General features: G+C 38.9%; 1 protein-coding gene and 1 pseudogene across 2 annotated transcripts in view; one reads left to right on the top strand and one right to left on the bottom strand.

Annotated features, from left to right (window-relative positions):
• The window catches only part of ELOVL6 (ELOVL fatty acid elongase 6), a 128208-nt gene that overhangs the window by 4837 nt on the left and 104116 nt on the right, over nt 1–19255 (top strand). The window lies entirely within an intron of this gene.
• On the bottom strand, nt 944–1591 carry LOC118027094 (annotated as a pseudogene).

Genomic DNA, 19255 nt, shown 5'->3' with positions numbered 1-19255 from the left:
CCTAAAATCCTTGAAATCTGCTATATTCGTTTATAAGAAAAATGGCTGGAGAATAGTGCAGTCTGCTCTCCTGAAACAGGAAAGGCCAGAGTCTCATTTAATCAGTGCCACCACAGCGACTACAGATTTGGTCAGCTATCTAGGAAAATACTATGTCCACATAATACTCATGTTTCTTGCCACTTTGGGGAATCACAGTTCATATTAGTTTTAGGATTGAAAAGTCCTAAGTGTGAGGAATTTAGCATGTCATTGAATAAATTTTAAAGAGCACTGGGATATTGGCCTAATAGCACTAGGTTAAGAATGAGAAGACTGAGAAAATGTACAGAGAAGAAAAATATGATCTATGTTATGGTGTTAGAAAATGAAATGTGTGGTAACTATGATCTGAACTTTTATGTATCTTTTTAGAAAAGATGTATTTTCGTGCAGTCCTTGGTGTTTTAGGATTCCCAGGGATAATGGAAATTATTTTATGATCATATTATCCATCCCTATATTTGCATTAGTTATAAATAGTATATGATGATAAAATTTTTACATAGGGCCTTTTGTTAAATTGAAGGTTGAATTTTGTGAAGGCTTGTTGCTTGTTGCTTTTAATGTTAGATGATGATAATTCTTAGGGTATCAGGATCACATTGTCATTTAACTCCAGTGTCTGAACCCACTCCAGATCTAAGAGTTGCTTTGCATACTTCTTGAAAGAAGATTCTTTCAAGTTAGACAGTGGAAAAGCTGTGGGGTTGGAGGTGAGGGATGGAGACTTTTAGAAATACTTAGGAAGGCATAAAATAACCATCTAGTCAGTCTTTAGCCAACAAAGCAAAATGAAGGAGTATGGCACTATTCAGTTAATTCAAGAATTCATCTTTGCTTCAGTGATCTGGATATTTTAGGTACAAGTATTTTTTTTTCTTTTGAGGATACTTGAAATATGTTTAATAATAGATAACCAACATTCTCTTTTTATTCTTATTTGCATTTATCCTATGCAGAATTTACTCCCAGCCCATAAGTTTTTGTTTCTTCAGTCTCTTCTGAGATATCTTTTTCTTCTGTGCAACCTCTTCTTCTGGTTTAGGAACAACCAGCTCTTTTTCAGTAAGGATCATCTAGGTGTGGCAAGGAGAGCTCATGTGTGGGTTAATCCAGCCATGAGCCCTGTACGTTCTATGCTGCATCTTGGGGACTTTGTTCACCCGGATGTGCTCAATGACCAGAGAATCAACATCTAAACCCTTAAGTTCAGCATTACTCTCTGATTTTTAAGCATGTGCAGTAAAAATTCAGCACTTTTCTTGGGCCACCAGCCCTGTGTCCAGCCCCACTGTTTGGCCTGGGCACACCTACCAACTCCACCTTTGTAGCGACAGAATGGCACACACTGCTTCTGCAAAGTGACATCCTTCAGATACTTGGTGGCTTTTCGGATATGCATACCCTTGATGGCCTGGGCAGTTTCACGTGTGTTCCTAAAGTGAACACGCAGATTTGAACCTCTTGATTTGTATGATTTTGTAGGGGTTTCGAGGACAAGCATTTTCAGAGGTCACCTCAGGCCTCTTAGGGGAAGAGGAGGGTCCAAGTATTTTCTAACATGAATTATGTAAACATCATCTCAATGATCCACTTAATTTTTCATGTATGGACATAGGTGAGCTGGGCTGCCCTTTATTAATAGGAACCAGACAACAGTCCACAAACTTGGCCTTAGCTCTTTACCTGTTCTGTCTTCTAGTCCCTACCTTCAAGTCTTCCTGCTCCCATTTACTTTCCACTTATCTTTGTTAAAAGAGCACAGGCATTTACGTAGAGAAGTTACCTATGTATACCACAGATAGATATTTCTATTGATAACACTAGAAAACCTGAATGAAAATAGAACGTGGCTTTTTTTTTTTAAGATGTTTTATTTATTTATTTGAGAGAGAGAGTGATCAAGTGAGAAAGAGCACGAGCAGAGGGAGAAGGAGAAGCAGACTCCCCACCAAGCAGGGAGCCAGATGTGGGGCTTGATCCCAGGGCCCTGAGATCATGACCTGAGCCGAAGGCAGATGCTTAACTGACTGAGCCACCCAGGCACCCTGAAAATATAACATGGCTTTATTGAAATGTTAAAGTTCATAACTTTATCTCTTTTCAGATTGTGTAAACAGGCAGGTACAAATGTGTAACTTTTGGCATACTCATAGAATTTAAATAGCATCCCTAATTATATTTAACTTCCAATCATTTTATTTTAGAAATAGATTAGTTCTTAAAAAAAATTATTGTTTTAGAGTCAAAAATGAATTTGTACTTTTAGGCCTGTTGAGCAAAAACCATTCCAAAGCATTGGGTCGTGTAGGACATCTAAGTTCAAGCTTATATGTTTATTGTGATTCATTTCTATACTGAGCACTCAAAATTTTTAGTCTTAAGGTTCTTTATCCTAGTATATTGGAATGACAAATATTTTTAGGAAAATCTTCTGTTTAATCAGTCACTCACTGTGAACTTTCTATAATTTAACTTTAAAGCTGTCTGCACCCCCCCCCCCCCCCGCCAAATGTACAAGTGAAAAAGATTTACACTTACCTTTGCTGAGATGAATAAGACATGCTAATTACAAGCAATTTTGCTGGATGGACACTCATAGTTTTCTAATAATTTTATTTCCTCCAGGGGTGCCTGGGTGGCTCAGTCATTAAGTGCCTGCCTTCGACTCAGGTCATGATCTCAGGGTCCTGGGATCGAGTCCCAGGTTGGGCTTCCTGTTCAGTGGGGAGTTTGCTTCTCCTCTCCCTCTGCCTGCCACTCTGCCTACTTGTGCTTGCTGTCTCTCTCTCTCTATCAAATAAATAAATAAAATCTTTAACAAAAATTTATTTCCTCCAGATTTTCATATTTTAGTATTTTTCTTTCTAAAAATTTTATAGCTAATTGCAATGTGATTAGGGGAGTATCATTGACAATGTATTTTGGGCTGGGGGATCTCACTGTTTGTTTTTTGTTTTTGTTTTTTTTTCATCTGAGACAGAGAGATACAGAGAGAGAGAGAGCATGAGCAGGGGAGAGGCAGAGGAAGAGGGAGAAGCAGGCTCCCAGCCGAGCCAAGAGCCAGACGTGGGGCTCGATCCCAGGACCCTGGGATCATGACCTGAGCCAAAGGCAGATGCTTAATGACTGAGCCACCCAGGCGCCCCGATCTCACTGTTTTTATTTAGGTTTATGATCACATATTTTCAGTGAAATAGGTATAACCCCATTTCTTAAAGATACATTTCATATGTTTTAGTTCAACCCTTAACTTTATTAACACCCATCCTTGGAGCTAGTGTTTTGTTTGGTTTTGTTTCTTTAATTGATCCTTTGAGTTCTGAGGCTGAATTTTTTAATTCACTTTTGAATTCATTAACTCTTAACAGGCAGTATACATCATTCTTTGAAGATTATGAAAAAAACCCATGAAATGCATGTTTATTATATATTTTGTTAGGAGAGGTACAGGCATTTACCTAGAAAAGTACACATGTATAAAGACATTAAAGTGACTTTCAAAAAATGAAAACCGATACCCCATTATAGACCATGTCTTTTCTATTTCTTGCTATTCAAAGAGCATCTTGCTGCATATACTTCTAAAATTTGCTGCAAAACAGGTCCCAATTTAATTGATTTTTGTCAATTTTTCATGGAGCCAAACACAGGGCTTCAACCCAGAACCCTGAGATCAACACCTCAACTGACTGAGCCACCCAGGTGCCCCTTGCCTTTTAAAACTAGTTAAATAATTTGATTTTAAGATTTTATTTTATTTTTTTTATTTGACAGAGAGCACAAGCAGGGGTAGTGGCAGGCAGAGGGAGAGGGAGAAGCAGAAGCAGGCTCCCCACTGAGCAGGGAGCCCGATGTGAGACTTGATCCCAGGACCCTGGGATCATGACCTGAGCCAAAGGCAGCCGCTTAACCAACTGAGCCACCCAGGTGCCCCAATAATTTGATTTTAATAAATATTTTAAAACCACAAAAACTGAATGTTTAATTAATTGGATTTATCCCGATCACTACTTGGATTTATCCCGATTATTAGTAAATTTAAAAAATCTTTGATATAGTTAGTAATGGCCGAAACCTTCAAGTTTTTTTGTTTTTTTTTGTTTTTGTTTTTGCCTTGTAGGCCCAGTTGTTCCTTCTATTCGAAAGGTGGTGTTAGTAAAATGTAAAAGCTTTTAAGATACTTGACCCACTCTAACTGGGGTAATTGACTCATTCAAGGTGTAGTGAGTTCAGTGGAATTGAATGCTTTGAAGTTGAGAATTTTATGATATTGTTTTAGGAGGCTCAGTGGAGAAATAGGGGCTAGTTGAAAAGGTTTACGCCTGAAACTTTTTTTTTTTTAAATGTGTGAGATTTCTATTAAAGTCTTTGGATGTGTTAAGCATTTAAAAGCTGAACTAGCAGTGGTTATCATTACAATAAAAGGGAAGGAAGCTCAATAAAGGGACTTAAATATCAATGTCTACGGTTTCTTCTCAGTTTTATGACTTTTTGGCAGACTTAAAGATCTTTAAAAGTGGGGTAGATTTTCTTTATTTTAGAGTAATGATACTAATAGTTGGTACATAATTGTTTACTGATTGCAGGCATTCTTTTTTATTTTTTTTAAGATTTTATTTATTTATTTGAGAGAGAGCATGAGCAGGAGGGGAGGCAGAGGGAGAAGCAGGCTCCCCACTGAGCAGGGAGCCCTCATTTGAATAGGAATAAATACTCAATCAACAATGCACTTGAACACTTGCAGCACGTTAAACACGGAAGGAACTTGTGATTTTAGTCAAGGATCTCCCAAGTACCTCTAAGAAATTTTCACTAAGGGATCCTGAACACATCCGGCCAGGATCTCTATGAAAAACACCTATAAATGTTGTAGTGAACATTAAACTAGATAGATACATAAGTACCTTAATCATTAAGAAATATTTCCTGAATATTATGTGTTCATCTATCAACACTTTCAGAAGTGGGGAACACCACGTCACCTTTAATGTTGCTTCTATCATAATTCCAGTTTTGTCGCAAGCGATGACACGCAGATTCGGAACCTTTGTTATAAAGCATGCTTTCTGTTTGCTTCTCTTCCACGAGCCTCATACATTCAACCTGTTTCTGGAACTCCGGGAATTTGTATCCACCTGGCGCTGCCTGTACCCGGTTTTCCTCTCACTAAACCTCCAGGCAGGTTTTAGTAGCTAGGGTAAATAGTCACCCACTGTTGACAGAAGGAAAAAAAAAAAGATGTGTGGGTCAGGGATGTCCCTATTCTTTGAGGTCTGTTCCAGCAGTGTGAAGAATTAGAGTACTTTTATTTGTTTTGTTTGTGAGTTTTAAATTCTTTATCTCGTTCTACAGAAAGAAATATTATAGGCAAAGACATGAAGGCATTAGAAAATGTAAGGATGCGGGAATAAAACATCTTTAATTCTTATCCGAGGTAGCCGCTATTCTTTTGCCACATTTCCTTCAGCTTTGTTTCCAAGTTTTTTATATACTTTAGATCATTCAGTGCATACCATTTACAGATTGAGTTCCTTATTACGTGCCAGGGACTGCACTGGGCACCTTACATTTAATACATCATCTCATTACAATTTTTATGTTGCTTATTTCCCTCTTTACATTATAAACATACCACTAAAACCTCTCCAGAAGTATATTTTCCATATATTTTATTGTTTGGTATTGTTTGGACCTAAATTAATTTAGGTAACCATTGCCTTACTGTTGAACATGTTAAGTGTCTAAGATTTTGCTATTAGAACTAGTCCTCTGATTATCATTGTATATTAATTTTTTTACTTATCTGATAATTTCCTTTGTATAAATATAAACTATAGCATGCAGGGGAATTACCTCTTTTTTTTTTAAGATTTTATTTATCTGACAGAGAGAGACACAGCCAGAGAGGGAACACAAGCAGGGGGAGTGGGAGAGGGAGAAGCAGGCTCTCCGCGGAGCAGGGAGCCTGACGCGGGGCTCGATCCCAGGACCCTGGGATCATGACCTGAGCCGAAGGCAGATGCTTAATGACTGAGCCACCAGGCGCCCCGGGGAATTACCTCTTTTAAGGTTTATAGTATTTATAGCTTGGTTGATGCCTAGAAAAGAAGAACCAATTTGCACTCCAGCAAGGAAGGACAGTTTTCATATCCTTCTTAGCACTGAAGATGATCACATTTTAAAAAACTTTGATAGGGCGCCTGGGTGGCTCAGTCGGTTAAGCAGCTGCCTTCAGGTCAGGTCATGATCCCGGGGTCCTGGGATCGAGGCCCTGTGTCAGGGTCCCTGCTCAGCAGGGAGTCTGCTTCTCCCTCTGCCTCTGCTGTACCCCCTGCTTGTGCTCTCTCTCTCTTTCTCTCTCTCTCAAAATAAATAAATAAAATCTTTTAAAAAATAAAAATCTTTGATAAGTTCATGCAAAATGGGATATCCCATTGCTTTAATTTATATTTATTTGTTTTCTATTGAGATCCAAACAATATACTTGGGTTTATTTTCCATTTGCTTTTGTAAGTTCTCTCTACTGGCCTTTCCTAGTTAGCTATTATTTGCTTACACTTGGGATATATTAAGGATATTTGCTTTTGTCCAGCATGACAACTTTGCCGTGAATAATTTCTTCTCTAGAGTGACTTCTAGCAACTAGTTTAATATATGAAATAGAAATGTAGTTTCCATCACCCTCTGAATTAAGGGAAACAACTGTGCTTATCTCTTTATAAATAACCTGTAAGTCAACAGCCCCAGGGAGGAAGGGAGAGAGGAGAGAAAGCCTGGAGACTGGGCTTCAGTGTGGAGAGAGAGGGAGTTGTCTCTTGGACTTCCTGCAAATTTTTAGACTCTTATTTGCATTTATTTTTCAGTTTTTCACAGGTGTGGTGAGGAGTATGCCCTGTGGTATTATAGTATGGTGGTTAAGCACATGGACTCTGGAGCCAGTGTGTCTGGGTTCAAGTCCTGGTTGAACCACATAGCAGAGTGACTGTCTCACTAGCAGATTAATTAGCACCTCTGCTTCAGTTCCCTCATCTTTAAATGGAGAGATGATAATAATAGTATTGGGGATGATAATGATGGAATCTACTTTAGCAGATTGTGAGAATTAGACGATTTATTATACATGAAGTCCTTAGACCAGTGTCCAGGACTGTATATAATTTTTATTATACCTTTATTGTTGTCTGCACCATATATTCTATGGCATCAAAAGGAAAAAGGAGGAATCATAATTAAATTCCTGTAGAACTGAGGTAACCCCAAATGGCTGTGCAGTCAGTTCTCCACATAAGACACAAAGGCCCGTTACCTAGGAGCCACGACCAACAGATAGGCATTGAGGGGAAAAAACAAGAAAAAGAAAAAGTGTGACATTCAACTTTGCTGTCAAGAAATCTATATTTGCAGTCAAGAAATCTGTAATTTGCAAGATCCCAACAAGAGAAAATATTGTTAATCTAAATGTGGTTTAAAAGAAAGTGTGGGGGCCAAACTCTACCATGAATGTTGGGAGCATTTTCAGAAGCTATGCTTTATCTTCCATCACATGTAACAAACGGTGTGAAATCAAGGCAGTCCTGGGAATAGATGCTGATTACTAATTTATTTCCTATAAAACACCTGAGATTATCTCATTTAATAATTTATTCAGCAAGAGTGTGATGGTGTCTCTATTGTGTTACATACGCTAAAGGTAAAACCACTATATCAATGAGTGAAATGATAGTGGCTGAAAATTTTGGAGTTACGAACTTCCAAGTTTGTTCTTCAAAGTCAGGCTTTGGTCATTGCTCAAAGATATGTATATATATATATATATATTTAATTTCAATGAAAGAAGCATGGCTGTGTGGTTTCTTAGTGAAGTAAAATAAGGGAGTATCACACATCGGTTTTCTCTTATGTACCGGAATCGCAGTGGGCTCGTGGTGGGGAAACTAAAGTGGAGTCCTTTCTTTAAGGTTCCCAATTTTCTCATTCTTGAGACAAGGAAGTCCATTAGGGGTTCCCAGGGGATAGGGGAGCTTTTCGTCCACATGCTTATTCCTTCCTCTCTTAGCTCCTGTTGAAGGAGGTCATCGAGAGCGCATGACCGCCTGTTGACCCTCAAGCTGGACCTGGGCATTTGGAGGATCCTCATCCCCTCCCTTGTTTTTGAGATGTATGTTCTTCCCATTGTTCCCCTGCTAGAAACCACTTCAAGGAAGCATCCTTGAGAGAGTACTGTGTTATAGAGACCATCTGGACTATATACGTGACTGAGCCCTGTGAAGGCCTTTGTACCAACTCTTAAGATTCTGGTACGCAGGTGTAGAGATCAGCTCGTGTTGTGGTCTCTGAAGACAAGCCCCGTATGTAAATTCCCTTGCTTATTAAATCTGCCACATACAAGTCTGGCCTCTTCCTTCAGTCTCCATGCACAGGGGACCAGTTTCGAATTTCTCCTGGAGAACTTCTGAGGTTACAGCAGCTCCCCATCCGGGCCTGGAGTTTGCATGGCAGTGGGCAGGTTGCACCCCTCTTTGTGATGGCAGCACAGATGAAGTGTGCCGTGCTATTAGAGGTGTTTTATATCTAATCTCTAAGCTAATAAATACTTAAGTTGTAAGTGGACTGTCCCCCTAGGCCCATATCAACTGTAGAGAAATTCTTCTTTCAGACCTAGTGTTGTAGATACTTGGAATCTGTGGTTTTAACAGTAGCAGTTTTAACGTGGAAAATGACCCGAAGGTCCAGGAAATGAAGCATTTTTAAAAATTTTTCTGAGGTCAAATTTGAGAAGCATTTATTTGTCAGAGCGGTTATGTTGGGCTTTCTCTTATTGTCCTGTAGGTAGGAATTTTTATGAAGTGTAGAAATTCTGCACTCATGAAAAATGGCCCCACGAAGAGAATAACACTTAGTACTGACATGAAAGTAGGAGATGAGTAAGAGGTCTAGGGACATCGTGACGCATAATCAGAAAACACAGATAGTTTCATGGAATTTTCTACATTATAGGAGTGTGCTTCACACCTTTTGCTCATATCCTTCTAAAAGAAGGTTCAAAATCTATGTACTGCCTGACACGTTTAAATTTTGTCATTATAAGCTGAATTAATTTCTTAACAGAGATAGAATAAATAAGATGAGGATTAGCTAGTTAAAGTAAATACTTAATGATGTGCGGACAGATTTACCTGCTTTATTGAATGATGCCCAGTGAATCTGAAATTCCGTAAACATTTTTATCAATATTTTTATTCAATCGATGGCTCTAAAAAACATGTCACATTCCACAATAAAAGAATCAATGGCACTAACCTATATGGCTTCTGTTTGTTAAGAATTCAGAACATCTCAGTGTATCTTAAACTATGTTTTCTTGACTGCAGAGAAGATTATAGATAGAATTTCCATGTGTGTTGTGTTCATTAGGACTACTTTCCTAACAGGGTAAAGCAATTTCTTTTTTAACTTGGTCATCTACTGTCAGAACCTGAGGACTTTCTTAAGAAGCCCCCTTCCACTGGGGGTGGCTCCGATTGTTGAGGCTGTTCTACATGTTGACCTGAAAGTTGTGTCCCTCTGTTATTCCTCCATTAGTCCTAGTGCCAACTCTACCTGTGTTTAATTCCCGCTTCCACATGCCCATCGTGTATGCGTTTGAAAATTGCTATTACGCCCTCTTTAGGCTTTCTTTTCTAAGCCATTTCTCATATATTATTTGCAGCCCACTGGTAATCCACATGGACGCATCTGAAAAATAAAAAATTAGGACCCCCATGCTTTTGGTTTGGACATTTCAATGTGACCGACTAGGAAACTGCTAATCAATTTTTTAAAGCTTGGTACATATATGTTAAAATGAGCAAGTCTGTATTAGAGAATAATGGTGGGGGAGGAGGGAATTATAATTTTAATCTACTGGAAGGTCAGCCTTGTGGTCCTTTGGAACATTACAAAGCTCCTATTGTACATATGACATTCTGGAAATTTTAAGGACTCTTATCAGAGAACCACCAGGGTTATCTTGAGTTGTAGCAGTTTTCAATTACTGCTCATGCAGTCGCATTTGCAGAAATCCTTTTTTGAACCTGTATATTGCGATTGCTGATACTGTTTGTGGTGACATCATTTTTGTTGGTACTTGGTTCTTCTCTAGTTCTTTGTAATTATTGAGTTCTTTTTCTACTGATGAGGGTAGTTTGGGGTTAAAAAAATTCGAGAACCGTGCTATGTCCTTGAACAGGACCTTAAACAGGTATTTTGGCAAGACTCATTTAGAGGAGGTGGTTTCTCTTCAGAATACACATGAGCGGGCTTCTTGTCAGAGATTCAGAATGAGTATGTCAGTAGGAGTATGGAGGTGCCAGGTGCCGTGAAAAGTCTTCCCAGGTAATTGTTAGACTTGCCTTAGCAAGTACTGCTCTGTATCATGCTGATTCCATCATACATTTTTTGGGTTTGTCTTCTCAGACCATTGATTTCACAAACTGAACTTCTTCCCATTTGCCCTACTTCCTTTGTTGCCTGCTTCGGGACAAGATATCACTCTTTTCGACACCCTTGTTTCCCTCCCCTTCCTCCTCACCTCTAATTCATAAGTGCTGCGTGATCTGGCCCTCGGTTCATTTCTTTTGGCTCATGGCCATTGCCACTGTTCTGCTTCAGGCCCCGCCTTGCTTTTTGTCTCCTCACTCACTTTCCTCCCTCTATTGTCTCCCTAGTCTCTCAGCACGAAGTCACAGATCCCACCTTCTGTGGTTTCCCACTGTCTATATGACAAGTCCAAATTGTTTTGGTTGGTTTGAAAGGCCATTTAAAATCTGGCTCCAAAGCACCTTCCTAGTGTTATGTATTGAAGTAGCCCTCGACCCAGGCTCTCTATTCAAATGCAAATTAAAAATCCTTTTTCCTCCCCACCCATCAAAATCCACTGGGTCTTCCTTTGTGGTTTGCAGGCACTACTTGACTCATAAATAGATGAGTATTTTTTCTTCTAGCTTTGAAATCAGTGCCTATCAGAATTTGGCACATAGTTGCACTCTATGTGTGTTAAATGGACAAATACATATTTGTATGGATACTCAAGCCTATTCATTTTTTTTTTTTTTTTTTTAAAGATTTTATTTATTTGACAGAGAGAGATACAGCGAGAGAGGGAACACAAGCAGCGGGAGTGGGAGAGGGAGAAGCAGGCTTCCCGCGGAGCAGGGAGCCCGATGCGGGGCTCGATCCCAGGACCCCGGGATCATGACCCGAGCCGAAGGCAGATGCTTAACGACTGAGCCACCCCGGCGCCCCATATTCATTCATTTTCAAATGTATCTGATTTATCATCCAGTACACTTTATATTGTCCTTAAGTGAATCATGGGACACTGTCCAGTGCCTTATTGAAACAATAATAAACATACGCATTCTCTTCTTCTAATTTTATTTTTAAGAGGAAAAGGTATTAACTTATCATGACTAATTTTTAGTGGGACTGTGTTCATTGTTGGGGATTATTAGTCCTTTTCTAGACACTCAGTCCATCTACTCTAATCAGAAAGAAGTCAAAAGACTTACCTACAGTGAGGGTTGGGTAGGACTGTATGCACAGGAACAAAGATCAGGAAGAAAATAATACCCAAATGGTAAAAGATAGTTGTATCAAGATGGTAAAATGGTAGTTATGTCTCCTTTTGCTCTTCTAGTTTTCTATAATCTTTTTTATGTTATATTCTGAGTATGTATGAGTGGTGTGATTATGCATGTGGTCTTTTCAATTTTTTTTGCATTAACTATAACGTATTTACTGTTTTTATAATAAAAGTTGCATTTTACAATGGTGTATTTGATACCAGGTAACAAACACTTTTTTTAAACTAATGCATTTTTAAATAAACATTTAAAAAGGCAACATAGTTAAACAGAAACACAGTTTGTGGACATTGAATTGCACAATCTTCCTTCAATAAATTTTCTCAGATTAAGGTAGAGATGAGCCATACTATTGATGTTACAATAAATTTCCTCCACTTTCTCCAATTGTAAATTATACAGTTTAATTATTCTTTAGTAGGAAGGGGTTGTACATCTTTAAGCGGGGCGGGGTAGTGGGGAGCGGAGATAAAAGACAATTAATTTGACTTTAACATTACAACTTTTATGCATGGGCTTCCGGAATGTTATCTAATAGGGCAAAGTTTCCCCAGAGACAAGAGTCATCTAATCTAATAGAGATAAAAGATTAAACATAAACCTGTCCCTAGAGAGAAAAAAATGAATAGGATAATTGGCTCAGGGACCTTGTGGCATCTGGAACAGATGCTGTACACATACCTGGAATTCATCATTAACAAATATTTCCAGAATTGTGGAATGCCTGGAAAGATCGTATCTCCTTTGGAGGAGCTAGAAGGATTTTGTTTTTCTCTGTGAAGGGTTAGTCCAGAGGCCATGCTGTGTAGATCCAGAGAACCTGGTGTATATTGGTGCGAAGTCCCAGGGATGAGGTTAAGAAGAGTGTGACAGAGCTTTTTTACGGGACTGCTTTGTAGAGGAGATCTTATCAGTCTTGGGCATGGCTTTGAACTCTTGCTTCTTCTGGACTTCCTCTTAGAAAAAGATGGGGGATTGCCATTTGAATACAGGAAAAGTAGTATTTTGTTTTGTTTTTATGTTACCAGTGTTTAGGAAGAGCTGCCATTTCACATTAGTCTTTTCCTCTCCATTGTCTCAGCCAGCAAACAGAAGGGCACAGGAGAGAGGAAAGGGAGGTTGGAGGAGAATGGTTCCAAATCATAATGGGATACAGTTTTTAAAGATCTCTGTAAATGATCTGATGATCTTTTGGTCCTATCATTTCTGTAAATTTAGAAAAAGTTCTGCTCTTAAGCTATTGACAACTTAAATATTCTTTCTGGATGCAAAAAAACAAAAAAACAAAAACGATAGGTAGAAATGTCCTAGAGGAGCAAAAAAGAATATTAAGTACTAAGGAAAATATTGGACATTTACTATGCTTCAGGTTTATTAGACTTGATTATTTTTAAGAGTGTTATTTCCTCAAAAGATAATTTTTCTTGAAGTAAATTTAAAAATTTAATCTACTAAACATTTGTGACTTTCTTTTTGTCACCTAAGAAGAAAATGTATATTTATCTCCTTTCAGGTAATTTTTTTTTAAGGAAGCCTTCTCCTACTATAGAGATTTATTTTTTTTAAATTTTGAAAACCACCCCCAAATAAAGCATAGTTTCATATTCTAGAGCAATGTGCTTATATCAGCTTAATATCCAAATTACAATTTACTAAGCATAAAATGTTCTGACTAGCACAATCTCTGTGGATATGTAGATGCAATTCCTGCCAGGAGAGAGTAAGGGCTATATGATTGTATTTGACTTTTTAAAACATTAAAACAAAATTTTTCACATTATACACTTTTTTTTTAAAGATTATTCATTTATTTATTTGACAGAGCCAGAGAGTACAGGCAGGGGGGAGGGGTAGAGGGAGAGGCAGACTCCCCACTGAGCAGGGAGCCCGATGCAGGGCTCAATCCCAGGACCCTGGGATCATGACCTGAGCCCAAGGCAGACGCTTAACTGACTGAGCCACCCACGTGGCCCTCACATTATAAACGTTTGATAAGCTTAAACATTCAGACAAATTTTTGCATACTGTACATGCTTGATAAATATTTACATTTATTTTGAAAATAAGCTTCAATTTTAATGCTGTATAATAGGAACATTATGGTGAATTAAAAAATAAACCTCTACTAATTATTGGGCTTTTTTTTTTTTTTTAATCAAACAAATGTTGATGCTAATCTCTTCTTTAGTTCTGCTGTGACAAGAAGTGGTCAGTGCACTGTAACTGATGGCTGGGCTCAGATGGTGGATGTTATTTCATGTGAGTAATTCAGGCAAACCAGACAGCTGTTTTTCAGAACTGGCATTGCCTAGATGAAATAATATTCACAGTGGAAAACTACATGAAACAAACTGGAAAAAAAAAAAAGATTACCATGTTTTTGAGAATTCTATCATGGCTAAAGAATCGCATGGTTGGCCTCAGAGATCTAAGAGTTCATCATCTGACTTACTTTCTGTGGAGAATATTTCTTCCCCACAAAGCATTTGGTGTCCTGAGGTCCCTTCTTTTCTCAGTGATGTTGGAGGGACGAGGTGTCGGGGCTGGGAAGCCGGTAAATTGTGCTTGTCCTCCCTTCCCACAGTGGAGGACAGTAAATGACAAAACGTGGTGCAACTGGATGCCCCTTCCAGGATTAAATTTCACTTAGTGGAAAGAATACATAGGCTCTTTCTTCCGTTTATAGCTTGTCATATGTAGATGGGCTGTAATAGATTGAAGCTGTTTTCCTTAGGTAGCTACAGTATAACAGCTCCAACTGTCTTTTTTATATGCAAAGTCTAGGATATTTGGAATATAGTAGCTTTCCTAGAGTATCCTATAAATTATGTTTTCATTGATCTGGGGCCAGACCATCAATAGCTTGCCAGTTGTCTTTAGAAGTTAGCTTAAATTGGGCTCCTGGGTGGCTCAGTCAGTTAAGCGTCTGCCTTCGGCTCAGGTCATGATCCCAGGGTCCTGGGATGAAGCCCCACATCGGGCTCCCTGCTCAGCTAGGAGCCTGCTTCTGCTTCTCCCTCTACCCCTCCCCCCTGCTTGAGCGCGCACGCTCTCTCTCTTTCTCTGTCAAATAAATAAATAAAATTTTTTTTTTAAAAAAAGGTAGCTTAAATTGTTTTTCATGTGAAGATGAACAGTAACACTCTTGTTTTCTCATGAGTTCAGCTGAGTTTAAAGGTTTACTGTTTCTACTGTCCTTCCTGAAATTGATGTATATATTGTTTTACTTTATGAATTTTTTTTTAAAGATTTTATTTATTTATTCATGAGAGACAGAGAGAGAGAGAGAAGCAGAGGGAGAAGCAGGCTCCCAAGGAGCAGGGGGCCCGATGCAGGACTCGATCCCAGGACCCTGGGATCATGACCTGAGCCGAAGGCAGACGCTCAACCGTCTGAGCCACCCAGGCGCCCTTTACTTTATCAATTTAATTGTATGCACACAGAGGCCTAGAATTATGGAGATAAACTTAGGACCTTTGTTTTTTTCCTGACGATTTTACTTATGTAGAGAGTATTAGGATTTATTTTGATAGTGCAAAGACGTACTGTCACAGAAATATTTTTAAAAGCAATAAACTTCACTCAGTTGTAGTTTCTTCTTTCAATGAATAGGCCTGGAGCAAGTAAGTTTTAAATAACATTGTAGAAAATTTAAGAAACCACAGATAAGCAAAAATAAGAAAATAAATTTTACCTTGAGATAAACACTAACATTTTGGTGCAAACCTTTTTAAAACTCTTTCTGTCCATTTCTGTTTTTCTTTTTAACAAAAATATTATCATAGAGTTCATACTATATTTTTCTGTAATCTGACTTTTTTTCTTAATAGAGAATGGACATTATTCCCTGTTATTAAATACTTCCCTCACCTAATTGTAATTGGGAGAATTATGTTTCTTTATTGTGATGTTCCAGTTAACATGTGAAAAGCTTGAGGAGACACATGTCACTCTTTTTAATCAGTGTATTATTTTTTGTCATTTTTAGAAGGAAAAAGGAAGCTAGGTAGCTTTATTGTTTTTTAAGATTTTATTTATCTGTGGGTGGGGGAGAGAGAGAGAGCGCGCACAAGCAGGGTGAGGAGCAGAGGGAGAAGCAGACTCCTTGATAAGCAGGGAGCCGAATGCATGACTCCATCTCGGGACTCTGGGATCATGACCTGAGCCAAAGGCAGACACTTAACTGGCTGATCCATCCAGGCATCCCAAAAGTTCGTAGCTTTAAAAGAGGAAAAGTATACACTAAATAATATTATTAAGATGCTTTTAAGTTTGACCAGTAGAATAAAAGCATAATACATTTCAGATTATATCCTTCCACAGATTATGTCCTCTTTGGGCAATACTCATCAGTTTGCTATGCAGAATATACCCGCCAACCAAGGAATTGTGTTGAGATGCTTTCAAACGCTAACAGCATAATTAATTGTGGCTTAAAACATAAAACATTTAACTATTTCATATAAGAGTAAGTCTGATTGGAAGCCTCTGTAGTTGTTTAGTGGTTTAATAATGCATCAGTGGTCCAGGTTCTATCTGAGTTTTTGTCTTGCCATCCTTAATGTATCAGCAGTGTTTTCTTGTGGTCACAGGATGGCTGCCATTTCACCAAGCATCTGTCCTCACTACAGATTTCCAAGCAGAAGGGAAGGGGCAGCAGCAAAGTGCCTTCTTTCAGTTCTCTTCTTTGATAAGGAGAAGCCTCTGAGACAACTTGCTCTTAATAAGCTTATATAAGAATTTGCTTCTATTGCTGTAACGACATCTCATTGGCCAGGCCTGGGTCACATGCCTCACTCTTGGCCATTCACTGGCAAAGAGGACTGTGATGGTTTTGCCCACCCTTAGACTGTTGACAAAGAGACTAATGCCTCGAAGTGCTCATTCGAGTCTTGCTTTGTCTCGGGGCTGGGCACATGGCCTTCCAAACAATATCAGGTTAAGTTTTCTGTTAGCAAAGGAGAAAGCTGGGTTGGCTGTTGCAGTATCCTCCACTGTGCTAGTACAAGAACTTCAATCTAATAAGACAGAAAAGAGTTAAGGCTTTAATAAAACTCATTTTGGTACTTTTTACATGACTTCTCACAAACAGAATGGTCTTATTAAAAAGTGGACACATTGGGACGCCTGGGTGGCTCAGTAGGTTGAGTGTCTGACTCTTGATTTCCACTCAGGTTGTGATCTCAGCGTCGTGAGATCGAGGCCCACCCCCCCACCCCACCCCGCCCGTGTCAGGCTTTATGCTCAGTGAGGAATCTGCTTGAGATGCTCTCTCTCCCTCTCCCTCACCCCAGCTCTCACTCTCTAAATAAACAAACAAACAAATAAATAAATAAAATTTTTTAAAAAAGCGGACACATTGACTTACTCATGGTGATATTAAACGTAAATTATCATGTGAATTACTCCTTGATCTCTAAAGATGAAGATTGAAATACTAGTCTTCTAATGGAAGTGAAAGAATAATTCCCAAAGTACCAACAAATGAATAGTTCTCCATGTTACTTGACATGTCAGAGTCCTGAAACTTGACCCACATTGACGAAGTACTGGGATCATTGATATCAGCACGTGTCAGTCATCTTTAGTTACTCAGTATGTAAACTCAATGCAGATCTTACCTAACCATTCAAAGCAAGGCACTGCTTTGGAGACAGTTGTTAGTGTCTCTGTTGGATCAAATAGAATGTACTAGTAATAGTAACATCGTACAGAGAGATGATACAGTCTGACTCTAGGGCCACACTACCTGGGTTTGAATCCTTCCTTATTCAGCCACTTAGTAGCTCTATAGTGATGAGAAGTTATGTATCTTCTCTAAACCTTAGTATCCTTATTTTTAAAATGTGTAATACGGGGCGCCTGGGTGGCTCAGTCGTTAAGTGTCTGCCTTCTGCTCAGGTCATGATCCCAGAGCCCCACATCGGGCTCCCTGCTCAGCGGGAAGCCTGCTTCTCCCTCTCCCACTCCCCCTGCTTGTGTTCTTTCTCTCGCTGTGTCTCTCTCTGTCAAATAAATAAATAAAATCTTTAAAATAAATAAAATTAAATGTGTAATACTGATCCTATAGAGTTGTTGCATTGATTAAATGAGTTAATGTATATAAAGCATTCACTAACAGTAAATACGTTTTAGTTGTGCTGTTATCATTGAATGTTAAATGTGTCAGTATTTGGGCGCCTGGGTGGCTCAGATGGTTGAGCATCTGCCTTCGGCTCAGGTCGTGATCCCAGGGTCCTGGGATCAAGTCCTGCCATCGGGCTCCCTGCTCCTTGGGAGCCTGCTTCTCCCTCTGCCTCTCTCTCTCTCTCTCTGTCTCTCATGAATAAATAAATAAAATCTTTAAAAAAAAATGTGTCAGTATTTAACATTTTACACAGTACATTCACATGATTTCATGGTCCCCTTGCTACAACCCCGAGAGTTAGAAATTTTCATCCCCATGCAAGAACAATATACTTTTATGGCCCAATCATGTATGAGCCCAACAATGATTATTTCTTTTTAGTTTGTTAATTATAAATTTTACTTAGAGTATAAGCAGAAATTACAATATACGTGGAATATACACATTCTTAGATTATATGGTCCATAAGGTCACATTAGAAGTACAGAGAAGGGAAAGGAATGACTGGTTAATAGACAACAAGTATCCTAGAAGTTAACTGTACTCAGTAGAAATAATGATGCTTATTCACTGCATTGAATTTTGGGGATTGACCTAAATGCATGGATATGCTAGCTCTAGGGTGAGAGAGTAAAAATATAGGTAAAGATCGTGGTATATTATGTGATAGTTTCCTGTGCTTTAAATCTATCCTATGCCTGTAGATTTTACACCTGTGACTGCTGATAGGTCTAATATAGGGAAAGCAGATCCAGTCTGGTGAACATGTGTTGACACTAGGAATATTCAGTTCAGAGCAGGAGGGAATTGAACGTCAACAGAAAATTCTCAGTAAGTCCAGTCTTATTCAGTAGGGCCACAGACAGAAAGAGATGCCATCTGAACTCTTAATTTTTTCTTTTGATTCATATTCAAGAGGAATAGCATTCTTCATTATGAAGATATGTGTTTAAAATGGCTGAATAGGGGTCGCCTGGGTGGCTCAGTTGGTTATGTGTCTGCCTTTGGTTTAGGTCATGATTCCGGGGTCCTGGGATCAAGCCCCACATTGGGCTCCTTGCTCAGCGGGAGCCTGCTTCTCCCTCTGCCTGCTACTCCCCCTGCTTATGCGCACTCTCTCTCTCTCTGTCAAATAAATAAATAAAAACCATAAAAATAAATAAAATAAAATGGCTGAATGGGGGGCTCACCTGGGTGGCTCAGCTGGTTAAACCTCTTATGGCTCAGGTCATGATCCCAGAGTCCTGGGATCGCCCGTGTAGAGCTCCCCACTCAGCGGGAAGTCTGCTTCTCCCTCCCTCTGCTCCTACCCCTGCTTGTGCTCTCTCTCAAATAAATAAGTAAAATCTTTAAAATAAATAAAATGGCTGAGTGGTTTTACATCCCAATATATGAGATCTTTTTATTTTGCATTTCTTTCTTTCTTTCTTTCTTTCTTTCTTTCTTTCTTTCTTTCTTT

This window comes from Mirounga leonina, unplaced genomic scaffold (assembly GCF_011800145.1).
Source record: "Mirounga leonina isolate KUSES-001 unplaced genomic scaffold, KU_Mleo_1.0 Mir_357, whole genome shotgun sequence".
Classification (NCBI taxonomy): Eukaryota; Metazoa; Chordata; class Mammalia; order Carnivora; family Phocidae; genus Mirounga; species Mirounga leonina.
This window is presented reverse-complemented; position numbering and strand designations above follow the sequence as displayed.